Source organism: Saimiri boliviensis, chromosome 11 (genome assembly GCF_048565385.1).
Source record: "Saimiri boliviensis isolate mSaiBol1 chromosome 11, mSaiBol1.pri, whole genome shotgun sequence".
NCBI classification, from domain to species: Eukaryota; Metazoa; Chordata; class Mammalia; order Primates; family Cebidae; genus Saimiri; species Saimiri boliviensis.
In genome coordinates, this window is record NC_133459.1 from 10,740,277 (window position 1) to 10,748,953 (window position 8,677).

At 49.3% G+C, this 8,677-nt stretch overlaps 1 pseudogene; it reads right to left on the reverse strand.

Annotated features, from left to right (window-relative positions):
• Positions 1–5,489: 5,489 nt before the first annotated feature.
• On the reverse strand, positions 5,490–6,222 carry LOC120366095 (uncharacterized; annotated as a pseudogene).
• Between the last annotated feature and the right edge of the window lie 2,455 nt (positions 6,223–8,677).

Below are 8,677 nucleotides of genomic sequence, written 5' to 3' on the forward strand. Positions count from 1 at the left end.
AAAAAAAAAAAAAAAAAAAAAAAGAATAGATACATCTGAAGAGAGAATTAGTAGCCTGGAGGGTAGATTTGAAGAAATCATTCAGAATGCAGTAGAAAGAGATAGAAAATACAAAAAAAGAAGTTAAGACACAGGCCAAACACTGTGGCTCACACCTGTAATCCTAGCACTTTGGGAGGCTGAGGCTGTTGGATCACAAGGTCAGGAGTTCAAGATCAGCCTGTCCAACATGGTGAAACCCCATCTCTACTTAAAATATAAAAATTAGCCTGGTGTGGTGGCAGGCACCTGTAATCCCAGTTACTCGGGAGGCTGAGGCAGGAGAATCGCTTGAACCCTGGAGGTGGAGGTTGCCGTGAGCCGAGATTGTGCCACGGTACTCCAGCCTGGGTCACAGAGCAAGATTCCATCTTGGAAAAAAAAAAAAAAAGTTAAGACACAAGGATAGAGTGAGAAGGAACAATATATGTATAGTCAGAGTTCCTGAAGGAGATGGTGGGAGAGAAGCAACATTCAAAGAGATAGTGTCAGAGTATTTTCCAAAATGGAAAGACAGCAAAGCTCAGATTGAAGAAGCCAAACAATTCCAAAACAGAGTAAGTTGAAAGAGGCCAGGTGCAGCGGCTCACACCTGTTATCCCAGCACTTTGGGAGGCCAAGTTGGCTGTATCATTTGAACCCAGGAGTTGGGAGACTAGCCTGGACAACATGGCGAAACCCCATCTCTACAAAAGATACAAAAGTTATCCCGGAGTAGTGGTGCATGCCTGTAGTCCCAGCTACTTAGGAGGCTGAGGTGGTGGGATCACCTGCACCCAGGGAGTTCGAGGCTACAGTGAGCCATGATGGTGCCACTGCACCCCAGCCAGCCTGGATGACAGAGAGTCATTCTAACAGAACATGGTTCATTCAATTCTATATCTTCAGCACCTAGAACAGTACTGGCACCCAGTTAATGCTTTATAGAAGTTGTAGAATGAATGAATGAATGAATACTGTAGAACACCAAAGACAAAAATTAATCTCCCAAAAGCAACCAGATAGAAAACATACTGTCTCAAAAAGATTGACAGTTGCTGGCGGCTAATGTCTCAACAGCAACAATAGCAGTCAGAAGGCAGTGAAATGATATATTCCAAGTGGTAAAAAAAATAACTGTGAGCCTAAAATTATGCACCAGTCCGTTATCTTTCAGGGATGAGGGAAAATATACTGAGAAAAATTACAGTTCAGTTTATCACCCATAGATCTTTGATATAAAATTGTCTGAAGAATCTTTTAATGGCTGTTGGAAACAGATGCTCAGTGCCACAAAGAAAAATCAGCAGCCAGGTTCAGTGGCTCGCACCTGTAATCCCAGCTCTTTGGGAGGCTGAGGCAGGTGAATAATGAGATTAGGAGATCGAGACCATCCTGGCTAACATGGTGAAACCCTGTCTCTACTTAAAAAAAAAAAAATACAAAAAATTAGCCAGATGCAGTGGCATGTGCCTGTAGTCCCAGCTACTCTGGAGGCTGAGGCAGGAGAATCGCCTGAATCTAGGAGGCAGAGGTTGCAGTGAGCCAAGATCACGCCATTTCACACCAGCCTGGAGACAGAGTGAGACTCCATCTCAATTAAAAAAAAAAAAAAGTAAGAAAAATCAACACTGAGACAAAGGATCTCTCAGCAAGGTAATTTTACTTTCTGCAGAAAGGGTGCTCTCATTAGCCATCTTGCCATGAGAATACAACAAACAAAGGAAAAGCAGACATATTTATCCCTTACACATTTGGGGTCGTCCTTACTGCTGCATCTAATCTTCATTGGTTGGAGCCAGACCTCACAATCTAAACTAAAACCAGACTGGTTAACAACTTAAAGCTTTTCTAAACAGGTAAAAGCAGTGGAGAATAAAAGGAAGTCCAAATAAGGAAGCGACATAGGCTTCGAGCTGGAACGTGCCTGTGAGCACATCCAGCACAGGTATCTTGGTTAAAGTACAAGGGCATAGAATGTACCACGTGCCTGTGAGCAGCTACATAGGATGGGGCTTAACAGTTACTAGCAAGAAGGCTTTGAAGAAAGTCTTTAAAAGAGACTCTTATTTCTAACATTTATTATTATTATTATTATTATTCTTTAACAAGAAAGGAAACTTTGAAGAGGAACTTTTCTACTTCCTACAGTGGCACGTGGAATTTTTTTCAGAAGGAAGACTTGAGATGCACAAACGAAATAGTAAACATGGTGTAGTCTCCAAGACAATAATATGTAATTCAGGGGCCGGGTGCGGTGGCTCAAGCCTGTAATCCCAGCACTTTGGGAGGCCGAGGCAGGTGGATCACGAGGTCAAGAGATCGAGACCATCCTGGTCAACATGGTGAAACCCCGTCTCTACTAAAAGTACAAAAAATTAGCTGGGCGTGGTGGCGCGTGCTTGTAATCCCAGCTACTCGGGAGGCTGAGGCAGGAGAATTGCCTGAACCCAGGAGGCGGAGGTTGCGGTGAGCCGAGATCGAGCCATTGCACTCCAGCCTGGGTAACAAGAGCGAAACTCTGTCTCAAAAAAAAAAATGTAATTCAGGACAATCTGAACAGAAAGCGTGTGCTGAAGCCCTGCCCACCCCCGCCCCCCCCCCACGCCCCGGCCCCACGCTTTTTTTTTTAACCTGGGGGAGATTAAATACTGGCAATTAACTTTAGATTTTGTTAAATATACATATTAAAATATCTTGGGACTGGGCACAGTGGCTCACCCCTGTAATCCCGGCACTTTGGGAGGCCAAGGTGGGCAGCTCACCTGAGGTCAGGAGTTCAAGACCAGCCTGGCTAACATGGCAAAGCCCCATCTCTACTAAAAATACAAAAATTAACTGGGTGTGGTATGGGGCACCTGTAATCCCAGCTACTAGGGAGGCTGAGGCTTGAGAATCACTTGAACCTAGGAACTGGAGGTTTTGGTGAGCCAAGATCACACCACTACACTCCAGTCTGGGGGATAGAGCAAGACTTTGTCTCAAAAATGTGTGTGTGTGTGTGTGTGTGTGTGTGTGTGTGTGTGTGTGTAGGATAACCACAGAAAGAATAGATATGAAATGTGCAGTATCCAAGTCATTGAGGGGCAGGGCAGGGGAGAAAAAGAAAACCTTGATAAATCCTTAAAAATGCAGGCTGGGCGCGGTGGCTCACGCCTGTAATCCCAGCACTTTGGGAGGCCAAGACAGGTGGATCACCTGAGGTCGGGAGTTCGAGACCAGCCTGACCAATGTAGAGAAACCCCATCTCTACCAAAAATACAAAATTAGCTGGGTGTGGTGGTACATTCCTGTAATCCCCAGCTCCTAGGGAGGCTGAGGCAGGAGAATCGCCTGAAACTGAGAGGCGGAGGTTGCAATGGGTGTAGATCGCGCCATTGCAGTCCAGCCTGGACAATAAGAGCAAAACTCCATCTCAAAAGAAAAAGAAAAAAAAAGAAAGCAAGAAAAGAGAAAGATGAAAACTTTGGCTGTTAGCAAGCACAAAAATAAGATGGTTAAAATAAATATGTCCAAATCATACATTTTAAAATTCCAGCTATATTGTATTTACAAATGATAAACCTAAACTTGTGGACATGGGAAGACTGAAGGTAGAGGATGAAAAAGTTATACCAGGCAAGTAAGGACCAAAGCGGAGCTGTGGCGCTAAATTAATACCCTGCAAATTTGACTTTAAGGCAAAGAGTATTACTAGAGATAAAAGAGAGTCAAAACCTAAAGAACAGGCTGGGCACAGTGGCTCATGCCTGTAATCCCAGCACTTTGGGAGGCTGAGGCAGGTGGATCACCTGAGGTCTGGAGTTCAAGACCAGCCTGGCCAACATGGTGAAACCCCATCTCTACTAAAAATGCAAAAATTGGCCGGGCAAGGTGGCGGGCTCCTGTAATCCCAGCTACCTGGGAGCCTGAAGCAGGAAAATTGCTTGAACCCGGGGGCAGAGGTTTCAGTGAGTCAAGAGCGTGCCATTGCACTCCAGCCTGGGCAACAACAGCAAAACTCTGTCTCAAAAAATAAATAAATAAATAAATAAATAAATAAATAAATAAATAAATAAACCTAAAGAACAAAAGCTTCCATCCATCAGGTTTAGGAGACATTAGACATGAACACCTATGAAGGGAGCCGTCATCACCCCCTCCTTCTTCAAGAATTGCTTTAGAGTTTAAAAACTTCTTTGGCATTTATTTGATAAATATTCGACCCTCACATCAAGCCAAAGCGGTAGGGGAGGTAGGTGTCAGCCACCACCCACCTTTTACAGATGAGGAGCCTTAGGTTTAGAGAGGTTAGGGACTTGCCTAAGGTCACACAGCAGCAGAAAGTTCTTTTTTTTTTTTTTTTGAGACAGAGTCTCACTCTATTGCCCAGGCTGGAGTACAGTGCCATGATTGTGGCTCACTGAAGCCTTGAACTCCTAGATTCAAGTAATTTCCTGCCTCAGCCTCCCAAGTAGGTGGGACCACAGGCGTGCATCACCACACCTGGCTAATTGTTGTATTTTTTTTTCGTAGTGATGAGGTCTTGCAGTGCTGTCCAGGCTGGTCTTGAATTCCTGGGCCCCAGAGATCCTCCTGCCTCAGCCTGCCCAAGTGCTGGGATTGCAAGTGTAAGCCACTGCGCCTGATCGGCAGGAAGAGTTCATCACAGGTCTGCTGACTGAGCGCTCTTTCCTCTCCCAGCGGGAGCTTACAAAGGATAAAACATACAATCTGGAGAGAGGAAGGAAAGGGATGGCTGAGCACGGTGGGGAACCATGAGGGCAAAGGCTTGGCTGGTGGAAATGGAAGGACGTTCGCAGTCTTGAAAGAAGTGTGAGGAAGCTAGGCTGATGGCATGGCGAAGCCTGGATAATAGGGTGGAGTCCAGCCAGTTTCTGAAGTACCTGAAGGCTGGAAGAGTTTTTTTTTTGTTTTGTTTTGTTTGTTTTTGAGAAGGAGTCTCACTCTGTCACCCAGGCTGGAGTGCAGTGGCATGATCACAGCTCACTGCAACCTCCGCCTCCCAGGTCCAAGTGATTCTCCTGCCACAGCCTCCTGAATAGCTGGGGTTACAGGCACACACCGTCACGCCAGCTAATTTTTGTGTTTTTAGTAGAGATGGGGTTTTGCCATGTTGGCCAGGCTGGTCTCAAACTCCTGACCTCAAGTGATCCAGCTGCCTCAGCCTCCCAAAGTGTTGGGATTATAGGCGTAAGCTGCTGTGTCTGCCCTTTTCTTTTTTCTTTTCTTTCTTTCTTTTTTTTTTTTTTTAAACAAGGAATTTGTTATAGTTTTATTTTCTCTGCATTTGGAAAATAGGACCAACGTGAAAAAAAAAATACCTTCTGTAGGGGGAAAAATGACATTAAAAAGAGAGGTGGGAAGGCTGAAAGGGATTAGTGCTTTAGCTGCAAGGAGCTGCAACATCTCTGGTCCAGGGTATCAAAAAGATACTGGGAAGATAGAACAGGAGGAAGGAGAATGTGAATTTACTGAGGGAGAGGGCCCCGAAGTGGGCCGTGAGGGGGAACTGGCGGCCAGGGAGTAGGCTGGGTGGAGGGAGAGGCCCCCGCTGGCAGCCGTAGGATGGGGGTTGTGGAGGGCCTGTGTATCCATGAGGCAGCATCAGTGGAGGAGGCTTATGCATACCATGGAGGCATAGGACCTGGTGACCCATGGGAGATCCAGACTGAGGATGCCCATTGGAGGAGGTCCAGGACGAGGCACTTCAGGTGGTGGTCAGGGTGGTGACTGCCCCCCAGATCCTGGGGGCCCAGCACGGGGGTGTCCTCAGCCATGAGGGCGATGGTGTGCCAGCTGCATCTGAGACATTCCTAGATGGGGCGCCGCACCTGTCGGGAACAGGTGAGGATGTGAGTGTTCATGATCTGGATGTCCTGCCCCTAGGGTTCCTGCTGATGAGGGCCGGGGGCATATCCTGCAGCTCCAGGAGGCATAGGTGGTGGGGTCACGGCTGGGGTATCCCGGGTGGGGAGGGCTCGGAGAGGCAGCTGTAGGTGTGGGAAGGAGCCAGGAGGAGGCACGCCTGGTGAAGGAAGCCCAGACCCCACAGGATTTCGGGCAGAGGGTGAAGGAGGTTCCCAGGGACCTGAAGGCCAGGAGAATGTTGCCGGTCTTGCACGTGCAAAAGTTGCCCTGGGGCCAAGTGCTTTGCCTGCCGAGGACCCCACGCTGTGCCTGGACGTCTGTGGCCACGCCCATGGCTCAGGGCTGGGCGGGGCCAGGCGCGGGACAGCACGCTCTGCTCTCCTAACGACCCCTGCAGGCCAGCCACCTGCAGGGGTCGTTAGCGGTCCCAGCCCCGAGCCCCCTCTAGATTCAAATCCGACTGGGTGAAGAAGGACCCGAGGAGGACCCACGCACTTCAGGGCAGATCCAGGAGGGCAGGAAACTGACCTCAGGCTCTTTTGGTGGGAAGAGGAGGGAGGCCGTGAGCGTCGTTAAGTGGACGGGGTGGGGGTGGAGTGGGAGGGGGAAGTCGGAGGGATGGGGACAGGGGGCAGAGAAATGGACAGAAGAAACCCGACGTGAGGGCCGGGGGTGTAGGATGGGCTCCTGTGGCTTGAGCGGCCTCAAGTTCACTTGGGCAAGAGGTGGTGGTGTGGTGGTCTTGGTTACGAGCCTGCGCTGTGGAGCCAGCCCGGGGGTGGCCCCTCCTGAGGCCTTGGGGGTGGGAGCAGGCAGCTCTTCTAATCTCATGTCCTCATCTCTAAAACAGGGAACTTAAATCCTAGGGCTGCGGTGCAGATTAAATGTCAGGACGCCTGCTGAAGGCTGCACAGTGCCTAGCTGTCATTTATTCAGTGCACATTTCCAAGCCCCTGCTGGGGGTCAGGCATTGTTCTATGGACTGCAAATCCAGCGGCGGGGGGGGGGGGGGGGAACGGAAACAAAACCAGCCTGCCCTCGTGTGGCTCCTAGGCCACTGGAGGGAGAAATACACCAATTTCTTCACTGTTAGGTGGCCACAAGTGCAGGGCAAGAGAGTGAGGAAAGGCCAGGGTGCTGCAGTTAGAGAGAGAGTGGGTAGGGAGGGCTCACTGTGATATGGGAGGCAGGACTTGAAGGCAGAGGGGGCAGCAGCACAGGTGACGGCATGCCTGGTGAGGACAGGTGAGGGCGTGCGTGGCGTTTGTAGGAGCAGCCAGGGGGCTGGTGTGTGTGGACAGTGGGCAAGGGGAAGAGGAGTGGGGAGGACGGTAAAGTAACTGGAAGCTGGATTTTAAAGACTTTGCAGAGTTAGGTGTGGTGGCTTACGCCTGTAATCCCAGCACTTTCAGAGGCTGAGGTCAGGAGTTCAAGACCAGCCTGGCCATCATGGCAAAATGCTGTCTCTACCAAAAAATACAAAAATTAGCCGGGTGTCGTGGCATGCGCCTGTGGTCCCAGTTTCTTACAGTCTGAGGCAGGAGGATCCCTTGAGCCCAGGGAGGCAGGTGGGGGTTGCAGTGAGCCGGGATCACACCACTGTACGAGCCTGGGTGACAAAGTGAGACTCCATCTCAAAAGAAAAGAAAAAAAAAAAGGTTTTAGCCAGGCGTGGTGGCTCACACCTGTAATCCCAGCACCTTGGGAGGCCAAGGCGGGCAGATCACGAGGTCAAGAGTTCAAGAGCAGGCCGGGCGCGGTGGCTCAAGCCTGTAATCCCAGCACTTTGGGAGGCCGAGGCGGGTGGATCACGAGGTCAAGAGATCGAGACCATCCTGGTCAACATGGTGAAACCCCGTCTCTACTAAAAATACAAAAAATTAGCTGGGCATGGTGGCGCGTGCCTGTAATCCCAGCTACTCAGGAGGCTGAGGCAGGAGAGTTGCCTGAACCCAGGAGGTGGAGGTTGCGGTGAGCCGAGATCGCGCCATTGCACTCCAGCCTGGGTAACAAGAGCGAAACTCCATCTCAAAAAAAAAAAAAAAAAAAGAGTTCAAGAGCAGCCTGATCAATGTGGTGAAACTGTCTTTACTAAAAATACAAAAATTATCCAGGTGTGGTGGTATGCACCTGTAATCCCAGCTACTCAGGAGGCTGAGGCAGGAGAATCACTTGAACCCGAAAGGCAGAGGTTGCAGTAAGCTGAGATTGTGCCACTGCACTCCAGCCTGGGTGACAGAACGAGACTCCATCTCAAAAAAAAAAAAAAAAAAAAGTTTTTGCAGCCTAAGACCCTGTCTCAAAAAAGAAAAAAAAAAAAAGCTGGGCGCGGTGGCTCAAGCCTGTAATCCCAGCACTTTGGGTGGCCGAGGCGGGTGGATCACGAGGTCAAGAGATCGAGACCATGCTGGTCAACATGGTGAAACCCCGTCTCTACTAAAAATACAAAAAATTAGCTGGGCATGGTAGTGCGTGCCTATAATCCCAGCTACTCAGGAGGCTGAGGCAGGAGAATTGCCTGAACCCAGGAGGCGGAGGTTGCGGTGAGCCGAGATCGCGCCATTGCACTCCAGCTCAAAAAAAAAAAAAAAAAAAAAAAAACAAAAAACGTTTTGCAGCCTAAGGTATCTTGCAGCTACTGAGCTCTGCCATTGCAGCTGGGAAGCAGACAGTCTATAAACAAATGGGCTTTGTTCCAGTTTAATTTATTCACATAAGGGACCACTGGTCCAGGCAATAGTTTGCTAGCCCCTGGCCTATGACCTTGAAGGCTCACAGGAGCACTGAG